This window comes from Protopterus annectens, chromosome 11.part0 (assembly GCF_019279795.1).
Source record: "Protopterus annectens isolate FY-2018-M chromosome 11.part0, PAN1.0, whole genome shotgun sequence".
Classification (NCBI taxonomy): Eukaryota; Metazoa; Chordata; order Ceratodontiformes; family Protopteridae; genus Protopterus; species Protopterus annectens.
In genome coordinates, this window is record NC_056745.1 from 270,174,278 (window position 1) to 270,192,455 (window position 18,178).

Genomic DNA, 18,178 nt, shown 5'->3' on the forward strand with positions numbered 1-18,178 from the left:
CCCATTAATACAGAATTTCTTTCCTTTATCAAACCTTCCCATTGCATCATAACTACATCATTTTTCCAAAATGTTATCCCTAGTAAAGACATTTAATTTATTGAAAAGTACGCATCCCCCAATTTTCACCTCATCACCGAAACTCTTATCTTTATTCAAGGTCATCCCAATTCCATTAAACATCCATTCAGATAAACCAACACTTCCATCATCCATATTTAGATCTTAGCAACTACAACTATGTGAAGATAAATGAAAGGTGCCAGCCTACCTAGACAGAATTTGTAGATAATTCTGTCATTTGTAAATATTAATATAAGCCAAAGTCTTGTTCCCTTAAATTTGAAAGGACTGTATTTGATGTTGAACTGCAAAAAATGCAACAACAGTGCACTCTGCTGTAAGAAAGCTGATAAGTCAAGCATTGTGAAATTCTTTGATATAAAACTCAGAGCCGAGATGTCTAGAGGGAGGCATTTTGCCTATTCTATTCAGGCCAGAGTTAATGGCTAGAATTTACATGTATAATTTCTTTTATTGCTTTGGCTTCCTTACCAGCTGCACAGACATGTGGCACTGCACTGTGCTATAGACTTGTTCTTGGCTTATTTTATTATTATTATTTGTTCAGTTTTTCGAAGCGTTATGGCAGCCAGAAATCCTGCAATACCACTTGATCTTGGATGGCTGTCCCATGTGAATCAACCTGCAGTTCTGAGATGAGCAGAGCAAATTCAGACACGAAGAACTGTAAAAAAAGACTTTCAAGCTGCATGGTTAATTAAGGCTGTCACATGCATTGACCTCACCACTCTTTCAGGAGATGACAGTCCTTCAAGCATCCATGAAAGGATCTTCTGAAGAGCCTAAAGATGGATAATGCAGGCATTACGACTGGTGCAGTTTGTGTCTATCCATCCAGAGTCTCTGATGCCGTGAAGGTACTGAAGGCTGCTGGTTGTAATATCCCTGTAGCCTCAGTGGCTACAGGATTTCCAGAAGGACAGACACCACTGAAGACAAGGTTGGAGGAAGTCAAAATCGCTGTGGAAGATGGAGCAACAGAAATTGACATTGTAATCAATCGAACTTTAGCACTCACAGGCTCTTAGATATAGCTAGGAACTAGGAAGATTAGATTAGTCTTTTTTCTGTATTGATGTCAGAACTTTTCTACTGTATTATTTTAAGTATTTCTCTGTGATCTCTGAACTCTTGACTAGCACTGTGTAGCAAGAAGTATTGTCTTGTGTTTTTATTATTTATTATTAAATATTATTAAACCTTTCAATTGTCGCTGTTTTGTGTAGAGATAATTTAATCTCTAGAGTACATTGAATATATATAGTGATACTGTACAAAGTCATTCCAAATAAGCCTTGACTGTTCAGCTGCACTTAACATTTGGATAATAATCTTGCACAGTATAATTGGGCACCCTTTCATAAGGGCCTTTTAGTAGCTGATAATATTAGTGGGTGGTGGCAAGTGGTGCTACAAGATAGTCTGGGTAAAAGGGGCACAGCTAGAGAACCTGTGCCAGCCTTCCCCAGGAGTGTCTGTGAAGTTCTATATAACTCTTATCTCAAAGTGTGTGTGTGTGTGTGTGTGTGTGTGTGTGTGTGTGTGTCAGCTGCTTGGGCAGGGACGCGAAGCACTGGTTGGACAGAGAGGGTGCTGGAGGTTTTAGCTTGTCCACTAGGCTGAAATCTGAACCCAATAGCTGTGCCAGTGGGGAGAAAGGGAGAAACCAGCCACAGACTTACTGTGATCTCTGTGTGCTCTTAAGGGAAATTGTACTTTACTGTGTGTGTATTTATTATCCTTTCCCCTATATGGACACACCTCACTGGTGTTAGTGGTGAAGATTGAGGCTCACTGATTGCTGGGCCAGTGCACGGGCATCACATATTAATTGTTTGGCAGTGGTGGGATATGCACACCACATATTAATTGATTGGCAAATACTGATTGGCTTGTAGTGGTGTGGGTAGTGTGAATTCCAGTAGCTTTTGTACAGTGATCACTGAAGGAATTTTTGTACTCTAAATCAGCCACGCAGTGAAGACTCAGAGTTCAGATCACAATTGTTTTACTTCTTTTGTTAGCTTAGTTAATCAGGGTGAGCAGGCAAGCGTGTCAGCAGAGGAGAAGGAAAGCTGACAAGCAACCAGCTGGCTGAGATGTGCCAGGCTAGGGGACTGGTGCATGGAAACCTGACTAAGGCATAAATGATTGCAGATTTGGTCACAACTGCATCAGAAAACAGCAACCATGAGGATGATCAGACTGGCAGTGGAGATGTACCACACTCAGAGAATGGACATCGCAACCTTTCTACAGAGAACTTAAAAATCTGTCTGGAGCTAAAGAAACTTGAGTTGGAGGCCAAGTGTGTGGAAATAGAATAACCAGAGAGACTGAGGCATCTAGAGAGTGAGGACAATGAGAAACTGCAACATTTGCAGGCTGAGGAGAATGAGAAACTGCTATGCCTGGAAGCTGTGGAAAAGGACTGGCAGAGGCAGCATGAAAAGGAGATGCTGACTCTTCCCCAGAGTCATTGAGGCAATGGGGAAGGGAGTAACTGGACCTCAGAAGCACAAAAGGTCAGTAAATTTATTCTGCAGTTTACAGAGGTGGATAATTTTGAGAGGGTATGTAAACAGTATGATGTTGACCAAAGGCTCTCTGTACAGTTCCTGACCCCCTTACTCCATGGTAAAGCTGTAACTGTGTTGTCTAAACTTGTTGATTGTGAATATTTTGATTATACTGCTGTTAAGAATCACATGTTAGAATGTTTTAAGCTAACACCTGAAACTTATAGGAAAAAGTTTTGTGAGCATAGACGCAAAGCAGACAAAAGTGTGTGTGAATATGTTGCTGAACTGAGCATTTATTTTCATATGTGGGTGAGTGGATGTCAGGTCACCACTACTGAAGGACTGGCAGACCTTTTGGTGAGGGAACAAGCCCTTACCACTTTGCCTGAGGACATGAAGATCTGGTTAGCTGAGACAATGTGCTACTTCAGAAGAGTTGGGGAAGAAGGGAGACCTATTCCTAGCAAGTATGGCATCACTGCACAGGAAAGGAACCCCAGTACTGCTCATGGATCTAAAGGAACCCATGGTGGGCAGCACAGACTGCCTCAACAGAATCTGCCAGTAGCAGGGGAAGCCACTAGTCCAGCTATACATCCAGGACCTAGAGTTAAATGTTTTAAATGCAACCAGTGGGGCCATGTGTCATACAGATGTTGACAGAGGCAAGATAAAGAACAAAAGGTGAGAGAAACAGTAAGTGGAGAAGACAAAATACCAATAGTAGGTTGTCTTGAGACAACAGGGGTATCAAACTACCATCCTGCAGATGTCCTCATAAGGAAGGATTTGGATGAGGCAGTACCATGTGCTTCTGCAGTTACGCACAGTCAGGCTAGGAGACAAGCATGTGGGTCTGGTAGCCTGGAGGAGACCCAGAAATACTGCATACTTGCAGTCAGGACTGGTGAGGTGGTTACTTCAGGGAGGGAGCTACTCTGTAGCAGTGAGACTGAATGTGAGATACAGTTGCTTGTGGGTACTGATGTTCCCTTGGACAGAGTGACTGCAAAGGTAGAGGTGAGTAGTAATACCCAGGCTGACAGTGAGACACCACTATCAGAGGATGCCAGACTTCCTGTGGAAGGGGAGTTGGGAAGGGTCACAAAGAGAGAGTTGAGACAGGCTCAGCTCTCAGACCCTACATTGCAAGGCCTGACACAGGTAGCTAATGAAGCACCTGATTCTCAAGGGAAGGGAAAATCTGTATGCTGGGACAAAGGGTTATTGTATACAGAGTGGACCCTAGAGGGAGGACTAGAAGGTATTAGTAGTGCCTAGAGCCTACCGTCTGGCACTTCTATCCATAGCCCATGATATACCCTTTGCAGGTCATATGGGCATAAAACATACAAAGAGACGTATTATGCAGAACTTCTATTGGCCTGGAATTTCCAGAGATGTAACAGGATACTTCAGGACCTGTGAGCAGTACTAAAAGGTAGGCAAGTCAGGAGACAAGGTGAGAGCTCCTTTGATACCTTTGCCTGTGATTGAGGAGCCATTTCAGAGGGTAGCTATGGATATTGTGGGGCCTCTGAGTACCCCAAGTTCCACAGGGAAAAAGTATATCCTAATGGTAGTGGATTATGCTACACGATACCCTGAGGCAGTGGCTTTGTCCTCCATTGAAGCAGAAAATGTGGCAAATGCTTTATTAGAAATTTTCAGCAGGGTAGGGTTCAGAAAAGAAATAATGACTGACAGAGGTGTCAATTTCATTTTGGACCTGCTGGCTTGTCTGGGACGTACTGTGGGGTGAAGCACCTGAGGAGCACCCCCTACCACCCCCAGACTAATGGTCTGGTTGGGAGGTTAAACTCTACAATCAAGTCCATGCTACAGGCATTTACAGACCAGTTTAAGAGGGAGTGGGACAAATATTTGCCCCATCTGTTGTTTGCTTACAGAGAGGTTCCCCAGGAATCCACAGGTTTTTCACCCTTTGAGTTGTTGTATGGGCATAGGGTGAGGGGACCTCTAGAATTAATTTGTGATGAGTGGGAAGGTGAGTGTGAATCTCACAAGGAGTCTGTTGTGGCATATGTCCTAAAGCTCAGGACAAGGCTCAGGGAACTCATGAGCTTGGCCCAGGAGAACCTGGCAGACATCCAACAACGGAAAAAGGTATGGTTGGACTGGAAAGGGTGATCATTATTTCAGATTCTCTAATGCTGGCAACTTCTGAAGATAATAATGCTAATATTTTAAAAACTCTGTCTGATTATCTTTGATTATTTCTGAATTTGACCTTGATTCTGGCAGTGATGCAGCGGTTAACATTGTCGCCTCGCAGCAAGAGGTTCTCTGGTTCGATTCTCGGCTGGGGTGCCTTCAGTGCAGAGTCTGCATGTCCTACATGCCTTCGCATGGGTTTCCTCTTGGTATTCCGGTTTCTTCCCACATTCCAAAGACATGCATCTGAAGCGTTTCTCCCTAAGCCTCCACTGAAAATAGGCTCTGTCCTAGTCGGACTTTCCTGGTCAACAAATGTTAAATAAATATCTCTCTGCATCTTAACACAAGGAAACTTTATAAAGCCAGAAATAATGACAGGAAGGGCCAAAAGCTCAAAAATAGGGACAGATTTTGAATATTGCTTCTGTAAACTTAAAAAGTTGATGGAATGACAGGTTTTACATTAGTATGTATTTTCTGAATGAAACTCAAATGTCTGTCATTATTTAGTGACTTCAGTCCTCAAAGATTTGCTAAAAAATATGAGGAACAGACCTAAAATAAGAGGCAAAAATCTGGACATTCTGCAAAAATCTGACAGTCGAGAGAGAGGTAAGTGATTGGGAGCTAGGTCCCCAGTCATAAGTTGGTGACCCCCCCCATACCTTTAGACTGTTCATAAATGGACATTGTATATACTGTGTTTAGGTACTTCCGTAGCCAAACAGTTCTTTTAATTAAGAAAGAATTAAACACCAGAAATTTCCATGAAGTACCAGTTATTGCACACACATACTGGTGACAAATCCATGAGTCTGCCTGGTGAAGCTCAGTCTTTAATGTAGACAATAGAAGGATGCAGAAAGTTGACAAACCGGTAATAGTGTAGATTAGGACATACCCATCTCTTTTTGTGATGGTGTGAGTGGGGTATGGGCAGTGATGACTTGACTGGAAGACTGATGAGGCTGTCAGTTAGGCATGCCAGCTGTAGAGGGGTAGTTAACTGTTAATTCACAATTTGTGTACCCTAGAAGACATCTGCAACAGCTGGAAAGGCCGCAGAAATACCTCACTAAAAGAATCACAGGCCTAAAGCAGATGGCCTATGCTGACCATCTAAAAAATCCAGCTATACTCTGTGGAATATCGTCTACTCAGAGGTGATCTCTGCTTAACATACAAGGCCATGTCAATCCCTGAGCTGTTGGACATGCTCCACTTAAAGAAATCCCAATCCCTCAGAGCCACATGCTCCAGGGATCTAAACCTTGTCATCACAATGAACAAAACATGCTGGAGGGATAGGTTCCTGACCCAGAGACTCCCCATACTCCCCATACTCTGGAATAGACTGCCCATACATATCAAGCAGAGCGCCTCCTTGGCCGTCTTCAAAAGGAACCTTGATGATTGGATGGGAGATAGGAAATTCACCCCGGGGATCATGTCAGTCACCCTGCTAGACAGGGGTCTAGCGAAGTAAATATTGTGGGAAAAAATATCCAGGGAATTGTTATGGCTAGGCTTGTACAGGCCCTAGGGCCAATAGCCTAGTACCAACCTATGAACCTATGACAGGAATGCTCCAGCTAGAGAATATGCTGTAGGGCAGCAGGTAATGGTTCTCATTCCTGTCAGACACAAGCTGCAAGCAGCTTGGAAGGGATCCTACAAGGTGGTAAGAAAGGTAAGTGCTGTTAACTACATGGTGGAACTGCTAGGCATTTTGCAGTGACCAGCTTTTTGTCTGGGGTGGGTTGATTAGTTCACTCAGCTATAATGACAAGTGTAACCAGGAGAGCTTTATGTCATACCGCTCTGTCAAAATATGCTTCTGAAAAATTTATGAGTATGATGTTCAAAGTTACATGGTTAATGGTTGATAAAATTCAGAGCCTCTACAGTATATGTTGTGGTATGTGAATAAGTAAAGTTCTGGGTCATCTATGTCAAAGTTTATAAGCAAGTAAAATAAAAAGTCGCAACTGCAAGAGGAGTCATGTTTGTTTGGAAGTGGGGATCAGGACAATGCATATTTGTTTATAATAGCACAAATATGTCAACATCCATTTACAGAGAAGTACAGTTTACAAAAACAGGAACAAAGCAAGTATTATCTAATGCAGTAAAGCAAAACATACATTTCTATGATTTCAAGCTGCTTGTCTGATGAATGTCCAGGGTTTTGTGGGTTTAGCAGGGAAGGGAGCCCGTGTGGTCTTGCAGATTCATCCTCCCTCATCTTAGCTATCTCTCATACTGCTCAGCCTCTTAACACAAGAAATCTGGGCCAAGTAAAAAATAATGGGGGTTCAAATGTCCAAAAACAGGTACAAATTTTAAATATTGCTATTATAAAGTTAGAAAGTTGCTAAAACAATAGGTTTTGTGTTAGCATGTATTGTCTGAAGGATATGAACTCTGAAACCCAAAATTCTGTCATTATTTAGTTACTTCTGTTCTCAATGATTTGCCAGAAAACCTCCAATTTTGTGAGAAACAGACCAAAAATATCAGGTAAAAATCTAGACATTTGAGGGTATGTCAACTCCTGTTCCACTGTACAGCATTTTGTCTCTCAATCTGTCATCCCCCAAACCAATTCTTCTGGTCCACCTGTGCTGGATTCTACAGGGATTCATCTTAATCTGTCTCTCTTCACTTTCAGAAGTTCCAGCACTATTGTTGTCAGTCTGTAAGAATGCTCACTTCCTCCTGAAACCATGCACCATCCTGAATAATGAGGAATTCTTTGCATCATCAGTAAGAGTATCAAAGGAAGGCTTCAAAGAGATGACCGCTGAAACACTTCACTGGCCAGCACTTCCTTCAGAGCACCCAGCTCAAATGAGTCAGTGAATCTGGGTCTGCAGCAGCTCAAAAAGTTAAAGGCAGAAAAAGTAGACAAGAAGTGATTAAATCATGTGGCCAGCATCAGGGCCCCTTACCCCAATCTGCTCTTACCTGAAGAGCTAGGCCATTATTCTTTAAGTAGCCTTCATATGACTGAACACCATTTCTCAACAGACCTTTTTACCATGATCTGACTGAGACCTCTGAAGTCCACACTTACTATCCTAACCATTTCTGCTATGGTCATAGAGTATGGTATTCCAAACAGGGTATCCATCTCAACCCAGATCCTTATCATTTAACTTGTAATTCTTTAACAGGAAGTGATGTCTAATAAAGGCATCCCCATTTCTCTGACTCCCATATTTAGACCCAGTTGCTGAATGGCACATATACAGCTGTAACCTCATCAAATATGGCTTTAGAAGGCACAGCAGAAGTACTACAACAAAACCTCTGGTCCATAGATAACGTGCCTTTTTTTGGCTTGTGGACTCAGCCACTGACCCTACATGTGCATAGCACCCCCATAGAGTTCCTGGATGAATCACCCATTTCTTTAATGGGCCAACTCTTTCCCTGTCACAGAACCTTCAGAGTCACAGGTTATGCCATTCATTCCTGGCTTCAACCTACAGTGGCCTTTAAAAGTCCTCAACCATGTCCTTTGAGACAGTGAATAAGGATATTATGCTTACTTTAAAACTGTGCTGTCTAGGAGAATTCTCCTCCCTTCAAGGTACAGCAATCAAGAGTTAGTACCTATAAGTGCAGGGAAATGGAGGTGTAACAACCAATGTTAGGGTACAGGAGATGACGCCCCCCCAAAAACATTATTAAAGTGTAACAGGAAGATCAGAATCACAGTTTTCTTTCTGAAGGGGTCAAGACTCACAGTATCTGGTCTCTTTCTTTGCATAGAGAGGTGTTGTCTGGCACCTTTTCTGTACATTAACTCCAAATGTGTGTTATCTGTCAAAACTCCTGCAAGTCTCAGAGGCAAACTCATCATACATCTTATCTTCTGCACCAGACAATACAGCTCACTAGCTCTTTTTCAGTGTTAATACTTTTGCCCGATGAGCCCAAGAATTACACAATAAATGCCAAGGTCTAGTTTTAATGTCAAGCTTTTGCTCCACTCTGTGAGTCCTCCCCACATTCATATAGAGCTCTACAGGCCATTCACTAACAGAATGGTATTATTCACTTTCGTACCTTTCACCACCTCAATAATTTATAAGTTATCTTCGTATTATCTAGCTTTAGTCTATTCAGCACTCTGGAAGGCTTTCCTTCTCTGTTCCTTCAAGAGGTATCTTTTTTCCTGAAATGATTTTAATTAGCTCACACAGCAGTCCCAAACATTTTAAACTGTAGCTCTCTCTTTTTTGCTCCTCAATTTCCTGCCTAACTACACATGCCATATATTTGCTTAGACGTGTTTGATTTAATACCTTTCAGCACAGAAAATACAGCTTTGGGTCCCTTCTCAGATTTTAGTGCTGCTATAGTTTTGAAGCCATAAGGTGAAATTTATTTTCCTTATTCACTGCAACCACAACACTATTATCTTTATAATCTGCAGATTCCACACCTGAGCTTCCATCCTGTTCATGAGCTCAACAGCACCTCCAGTTTTACTATCTTTTTAAATTTATATTCATTATACTTTATTATTTAATATTTTATAACTGGCTGAATTTGAATAGTTTAGTGTCTTTATTTTTTTCACATTCATTTCAGTTGCTACAGCCATGTGTCTGTGTACTTGGAGCTATTCCTTTAAAATTTGAAAGCTATCTTTGCAATTATTTTGGTATTATCAATACTGCAATCAACATATTGTTAACGTCTTTCTGCTTAGCACTCCTGTGTTATGTATTTCTTGCATCTTTAACTGTTGTTACATTTTGTTCTGGGTCTTATTTTGAAATAGGAATCAGTTTTTGTAATTTGCTCACCAGATTGTCCAAACTGAAATTAATAGAGATACGAAAACTAACAAAACAACTTAGCAAGAAAGATAAGACCTACTACTCAGCCAATCAAAACATACATACTAATAATCCAAAACTGTTCTGGGCCTCAAGTCAATGAACTGTTAAAGCCAGGACAAGCTACACAGCTAACATGAAATACACAGAAACTAGCCATTTTTCAAGTTAACTGCATTTACTGATACTACATTTGCTATTTCTGTTAAGATTGCTTACTGCACTTTTATTTTAGTCATTTTGTAAGTTATTTCTATCACATTTACTGTTGTAGGCTACACACTCAAGTGCACTAGCCTTTTCTGTGTTTTAAAAGTGTTTTTAAAGCTGTTTAAATTGTGTATCTGACTGTTTTAAAAAACAAAACAAACCAAAAAATCTATCTGATTGCTCATTTCCTGCACTTTCTCTTGCTCTATACTCCGTATTTCAAGTCTGCTGATTTCAGGACTGTATTTTGAGTTTCTGAGTTGTCATGACCTTGCTGGGATAGAGGGAAGTCTTTATGCTTATCAGTGGGAGTGGTAAGCACTGAGCAGCCTATCTATCGCTAGAGGAGTGGTTTCCAGATCTGAAATTGTACCTTATTGGCTGTTTTGAGCTGCTTTCTATCCCTTTTAACTTTCTGTGTTAAAAACCCATGTTTGCATGGGTTTGTGCGACACACAGTGCCACTAAGCTAGGATAAACTATTACTGGTGCCAGAAAGTGTACTCTTCAAATTTTCCCTTAGATCTTGCTAGTTTTCATCTTTTTGCTCTCAAACTAGACTATTTAAGTCCAGCACTTGCTCAGAACTTCTTGTAGCAATTACTGTAGCATATATACTGCTACCAGTACTAAACTTTCCATATAGGAAAGTACAAAACAGCTTCAGTACTTAATAATTTGAACACCTATCCAAGCATGTCTAAAGGACAGTTCCCAGTGCTTTCTCCTGTTAACCTGGTGAACTTAGGCATCATGAGGCAATGTAGCAACTGCTTCATGTACACAGACAACCCTCTCCTCTTGCCTCCCAACACTACAACTTGTGAGAGATGCACATATATTGCCAAACTGGAAGTCAAGCACTCTCCAGCCAAGACTGGATTAGCCAGTCAAGAGGAGAAGGTTAACACCTGCACCACAAAACGTGAAACACATAGCCCTCCAGAACACACACCACCACAACCCTCACATAGTATCACTAAACACACACCCACTTTCGCGGAGGCTCTCAATAAAAATCTGCCCAAACAACAGAGACCTCAGAGTCTGAAACACAAGCAACTATCACATCCCAACACAAACCATGAAACACATAGCTCACAGAAACAGTGTGCCACTCAACCAGACCCCCTAAGGCGAAACGGCTTGCCAAATACACTAGTCATAGATGACTCAATAGTAAGGCACACTGATGTCTTACTGACTAGGTTGAATAAGGAGATGATTATGTTCAGCTGCCTGTTAGGTGCCAGGATCTGCCACATAACACACACACTTAGGTCACTCCACAATGGGTACAAATATGGGGTTCCTATCATATGTTCGAAGGTTTAAAACTTTGAATCACTAAAGGTCGACCTTTAATGATCGAAGTTTTAAAACCTCGAATCATATAACGGAGATCGCCATAGAGTGCGGGAAGGGAAGATTTCCCTTTACTGCACTGTAGTGTGATCTCGGAGTTGGTATATTTAAGTAGCGGGGGGTGCAGGGGGGCTTGCTCCCCTGCATAGAGTGTTTTTTTTTGTTTTGGGCTTAAAATGTTTTTTTTTTTTTGACATTCGAAGTATTAAAGGTTTGATCATTAAAGTTCAAAGTTTAGTGATTCAAACTTTTAATACTTTGATATTATGATATAGACCCCAAATATGACTCTGTCATTGTTCATGTTGGTGTGAATGACCTGAGACATACCTCTCTGGACTACATGAAAAGTGACATGGAGGAGCTTTCAGATCACATAGCCCAGGCAGGTATGACCCTAGTTCTGAATAGCATCCTACCGTCACCCAGAATGATACCACAGTACAAGCAGAAAATGATTGACATCAATAATTGGCTAAGTTTCTGATGTCATTCTAAGGGGATCTAGTATCTGTCTGCCTGGGATGACATGATCAACAGACCTCGATGCTTTGCCAGAAATGGCCTGCACCTATCACTCCTGGATTCTGGATACTGGCCAAAGCTCTTGCCACCCCTATAGTGCCTTTTTTAGGCAATGTCCTGAAGACAAAATTACCACTATAACAGGTACAAACAAACATAATCTGAGGGTTATGCTACTCAACATTAGAAGTCTAAATCACAAAATGCACTTGCTCAAAGCACTCCTTAAAATGGAGAACATCGACATCTGTGCAGTAACAGAGACCTGGTTCAACGTTCCAGAGAGCAGCCCAGTGCTACCAAGATATGATTCATATGACACCTTTTGGTCCCTAAACCTGGAATGAGGCTGTAAAGGCAGTGGTGTCTCCATATTCATAAAGGATATGCACACCTCCAGACTAGTAGCCCAACATAACGCATCTGAAATACTTCAGGTACAACTAACACTGGGTAAATCTACAATCCAGGTTGTAGCCTGCTATAGATCCCCCACCATGTCCTAAGACTCCCACTCCACATTCCTAAATACACTGGAAAATATTAAGGTACAACCCAATACCCTTATAATGGTAGACTTTAACTACCCCTCCATTAACTGGGAAAATTACTCATGTACCAACGCACTTGCTCAACATTTTCTGGAATTCATTAATTCCAATGCCCTAGACCAACTCATTCTTAATCCACCAAGGGAAGAAACATCCTTGACCTGGTCATTACTAACATGGGTGACCATTGCTCTGTACCAGAAATCAACTCGTCCCTCGTCAGATCTGACCACAAGCTAATAACCATGGATATCCACATCCCACCCATCAAGAAAACCATTGTGAAAAACTTCTCCAAAGCCAATTTTGGGCTTCTAAAAATAGAGGTGGCAAACTTCACCTTGCCCATGCAAATGGACAATAGGTGTATGACTGCTGAATCATACACTAATGCACTGTATGAACATATACACAAGTGCATGGAACGGGCCATACCAAACAGAACCAAGAAGCTCTCCTCCAAAAAAAAAAGGAAGACAATCTGATGGACCCCTGCTATAAATAGGCTCTACAACAGAAGGAAGAAACTGTTGCAGAAAAGGGAGAAGACACAAGACTGGAAAAACTCCCTTGATAACCTCAGCAAAAAACTGAGATCCTTCATCAAATCCTCTAAAGCTAACTTGAAAACAAAATCACTGCAGATACTAAGGACAACCACAAAGCATTCTATAGGTATGTCAAGAATTTACAGGGCAATACTTAGATCTGCTCTGAGTTACAGCACACTGGCAACACGTATACTGAGCCACTTGATATTGCCAATATATTAGCTGACAGGTTCAGTGCGAACTTTACCCCCCCTTCACCCCCTAAAGGGCCAATCACAATACCTGAGGAATGCCGTCCCTATTATCACAGCTGCACAGGTAAAAACGCACTGTCCAAAGCCAAGGTTACAGCTTCCATGGGACTTGATAGTATCCCTGGTTGTGTTCTACATGAATTACAAAGTGAAATGGCACCACACCTGAGTGCCCTGCTCAATCACAGCCTCACTTCAGGCTTTGTCCCTTTAGAATGGCATACTGCTACTGTCAACCTACTCCATAAGGGGGGGGTGACTACTGACCCTGGGAACTACTGCCCCATTAGCATAATGAGTCTGATATGTAAGGCTGTGGAATGCATCATCATGGACCTTATAAACAGGGACATAGGGAATCTCCAAACTCTGGACCCCATGCAGTTTGGGTCTGTGAAAGGTAGATCATGCCTGATCAACCTGGTAGACTTCTTTGAGTCTGTCATCAGAGCAGTGGACGAAGGCAGTGTCATTCACACATCCTATCACGATCTTGCCAAGGCCTTCGACATCATCCCTTACTCAGGAATCATAGAAAGACTCATTAAACTAGGGATAAATCCCTATGTCATAAGATGGGTTGCCAACTGGCTCACTGATAGAGCCCACACTGCCAAAGTAGCAAACTCCAAATCCAACTACTGACCAGTTACAAGTGGAGTCCCACAAGGATCATTCCTAGGTCCTCTCCTGTTTGGCATCTACTTCTCTAAAGTTCAAGCCAATACAAATGGACTATGGCTGACCAAGTTCGCTGATGATTGCAAACTGGGAGCCATTATTGATTCACCAACTGATTTAGACATTCCACAAAAAGACCTCACTGAGACCAATGATTGGTTCCAGAACCATGGCCTAAAACTCAATGCCAAAACGTGCATTGTCATTCCCTTTGGGAAAAACTCAGTACCCATGAACTACCATATCGGCGGTAGTCCACTAAACACCGAAGGTGTGATAAGAGATCTGGAGACACAGGTTGACAGCAACCTTTCCTTTGATAATCACATTGCCACTGTGGCCAGAAAGTCCTTCTATGTGGCACATCTCATTACAAAACGTTTTTCCTCCGGAAAGAAAGAGGTCATAATCCCTTTCTACTCATCCCTCATTAGACCTATTATAGAATGCAATGCCCCATTTGCCATGTACCTCACTAGACACCTACAACAACTGGAAAAGCCACAAAAATACCTCAATAAGAGGATCTTAGGCCTTAAACACATGCCCTATATGGATAGGCTCAAAAAACTCCAGCTATACTCTGTCTCTTATCACCTGCTTAGAGGTGATCTCTGCTTGACCTACAAAGCTATGTCTGACCCAGAGCTGTTAGATATGCTACATCTAAAGAAATCTCAATCCCTCCATGCCACATGCTCCAGGTACCTCAACATCATTATCACAATAAACAGAACATGCTGGAGGGACAGGTTCCTAACCCAGAGCCTCCCCATACTCTGGAACAAACTTCCCATCCATGTCAAGCAGAGCACTTCACTGGCCCTCTTCAGGAGAAATCTTGATGAGTGGATGAGCAATAGAAAGTTCACCCCGGGGATCACTTCAGTGGCATTGCTTGATAGGGGCACTGGGAGCTAACGTCGGAAAGCACAATGCCAGGGAATCTTCTTGGGCTAGGCTTATATAGGCTCCAGGGCCATTAGCCTAGTACACACCTATGAACCTATGAACCTATGATACCATAGCCAACTGATTCAATACCCACTTTATACAGACAAAAAAGTCATTAACAAACCAGGTGAATAATCAAGCTCTTGAGGTCCCCACTCAGTTAAATAACTACTTCAACATTTCTCCTTCCAATGATTTCTCACAGATACCATCAAAAATACTTCAAGAAATTAAAGCCCACTGCAACTGCCCCTGAGAATCTACCTAATAAATATCTTAAAATAGCAGCTGTGATATTGCATGTCCAGATTCAATTCTGATAAATTGATCCATATCTGAAAATAAAGTCCCCCCACTATAGATAAATCATTCATTATTTCTCTGCATAAGAGTGGAATCTATACAGATCCTTTAAACTATAGGCCATATGCCATTTTATCTTCCTTATCAAAATTATTCTAAAAATGTATTCATATTCAACTTCTAAACTAATAGATAACCAGCTTCATTCTTCTACCCAGCATATCTGTCCTAATTATGGTACAAGTACTGCCTTGCTGAATTTTGTTAATACTGTCAACACCCACAGAAATGCCAGAAGCCTAGTCTCGACCATCTTTCTAGACTAATCAAGAGCTTTTGGTAATGACTCCCACTAGAAATATTTACATAAACTCTCATCCTTAAGGTTCATCAACTCTGCACTGCAGTGGTTCGACAGCTACCTATCAAACAGAGCACAAGCGGTAAAATAGAAAAATGATTTTTCCACCTTCTTGCCTGTAACTATTGGTGTCCCAAAGGATCTATACTAGGCCCCATACATTTCAACATATTCATCAATTACCTCTACACATTTACAAATAATGCTACATTAGTTCAATACGTTGATGACTCGACCCTAATCTGCTCTGCGAAATCTTTCTCTAAACCCCAAGACCTTACACAACAATCCTTCATATTGATTGAAACCACAATTACTTCTAAACTCTAAAAACATGAAATTACTGCTCTTCAAATTTCTACCAAAACAACACTGTTCATTGTCATCTCTGCCAGTAACACCATTATAGAACAAGTAAACCACGCAAAATTACTTGATGTCATCACATGTGACCTGCTGAGATTCAACTATTACGTATCACACATGGTTACAAAATCCAGCAATAATGAGGAATATCATACATACTAAAAACCTACCTCACTGATATAGCCAAAAGATGTATAGTCTCTAATTTCTTACTTCCATCTCTCCTCTATGCTCCCCAAGTTTTCACTACCCTTCAAATCTCATAACTGTCCAAATTTGAGCAATATTATAATAAAATAGCCAAACTGCCAGTAAACTATAACAGTAGAACACTTCAATGCTTAGCGCTCAGGAAAAGTAAACTGGTTAAAACTACTAATATAAACATTATGATAGCTATATAGGTCATTGTCTGTGAACCTGCTTTACACCCTGCCTCTCAACTATAATATTAACATTTTCTGCCCTACCTCATTCCTTCACTTAACTTCATTTCATTGCATTTCTAGGCACTGACATAATATATTATCTATCTGACAAACCAACTAATACATCTCTTCAAATGCACAACGTTCAACATTTACTAATGCATGAGTATCTTTTATATTGTAATAGTTGCTTCTACATTCATATGAATGTAATCTAATTAACAAATGCACACGTAATTGTTAATGTATGCATTATTTAACATCTGCTCATGTATATTACTGAATGTCTGTTCAAAAATATTTGTAATATGTTGGAGCTTTTCTAGCTGGACTTCGACCAAAAATGGGTTTTTGACTAAACCCAGTTGGACAAACCTAGTAAACAAAAACTAATTAAGTAAGCATTAATGCCCAACAGGGTATGTGTCAATGTATAATTAACTCCTGCCAAGGGGTATTATGAGGCCCAATGTCATAGGCAGAGGGCATCTACAACCCTGGAAAGGCATTATTTACACATTAACACAAACTCTGGAGGCATTATTGCACTTAGAGAATGGGGTCTCTGCAAAATTGTGTTTTATCTATTTATTTATTTTTAAGTAATATATTATTTTTTATATATATTTTGGATGTAAAATAGTTCCTCCGCCTAATGTTTCAAACTTTCTGTCATATATGTTAATAGTTTTGGAGGAAGCATTTTAGATCAGACATATATATAAAAATAATATAGTTCTTAAAAAGCAAATAAGTAAGTAAAACGCAAACGTTTTACAGAGAGCTCATTCCCTCTCTCTCATACAGTCTCTTCTGCTTTCACACACACATACATATACACACACAGCCTGCTCTGGTTTCATATTTGCATTTACTCACACAAACATAACTCTCAACCTCTTAGTACAAATATTTTTGACAAAGCCACAAAATAGAGACAAATTTTAAATATCGCTCTTATAAACTTAGAAAGTTGCTAGAATAAAAGGTCTTGTATTACAATGCATTTTCTGAAAGATATAAAGCCTGAAACTCAAATGCCTGCCATTATTTAGTGAATTCGCTCCTCCCTGATTTGTCACAAAGCTTCAGAAAATCACAAATTTGATTAGGAACAGACAAAAAAATATGAGGCAAGAATCTGCACATTCTGCGAAAATTTGGACAGTTGAGAGCTATGCACACAAGACCACGCTCTCTCCCTCTTGCTCTCTCTCACTTGATCTCAGACACAAACTCTCCTCTGCTTTCATAAATGCATTCATTCACACAAGATCACTCTCACTCTCTCTTGATCTCTCACACACACACACACAGTCTCCTCAGCCTTCATATACACATTCACTTACACACGCAGACAGAAACATAAACGCACTCATGCACATACATACACACATATACACTTTTTTCTGTTTATTTATTTTTTTTAGACTCACTAAACAGCAAAGGCACTGTTTACTGAGTGTAAAGTAATGGTGGTCATTAGATTTTTTGCAGTCTGAGCTCCACAGCACTGCCGTGAAGCGAAGGACTTGATTTTCAGCAGGCATCACTTGTTCATTAACACCCTGCTGGAGAACTTTTGATGTTCTTCGTGTTTCATTGTTCCAGTCATCACATTTGGGTTATCCCTGCCAGGGTAGCCCTCGGCTGGCCCAAATGCCAGAGACTTAGTATTTATGCATTGGTTGCTGTCGCTTGAGGACTAACGTCAGGTTGCCAGTAGTATAAAGCAAGGCAGTCGATGCCATTACATCAGTCTTTCTTGCCATGGAGCCCGAAGCAGTTCACACGAGTGCCGGTCAGCCGCTACCTGAGTTTTCATCTACTGAATTGAAGTTGAAGTTTTCTAAAGCTACGTACCCCATTGGGGATCCTTTTTTCTTGCACTTACTGATGTCAGAAAAAGTTAATAATTGTCTCGCCTGTGGAAAGTGATAAATCCAAAAATGTATTTATACGATAATATTCACAGAGAGACCACAAAACTGA

The 18,178-nt window shown here is 40.9% G+C and overlaps 1 pseudogene; it reads left to right on the top strand.

Moving 5' to 3' along the window:
• Window positions 1-581: 581 nt before the first annotated feature.
• Window positions 582-1,112, top strand: LOC122814931 (annotated as a pseudogene).
• Window positions 1,113-18,178: the final 17,066 nt, after the last annotated feature.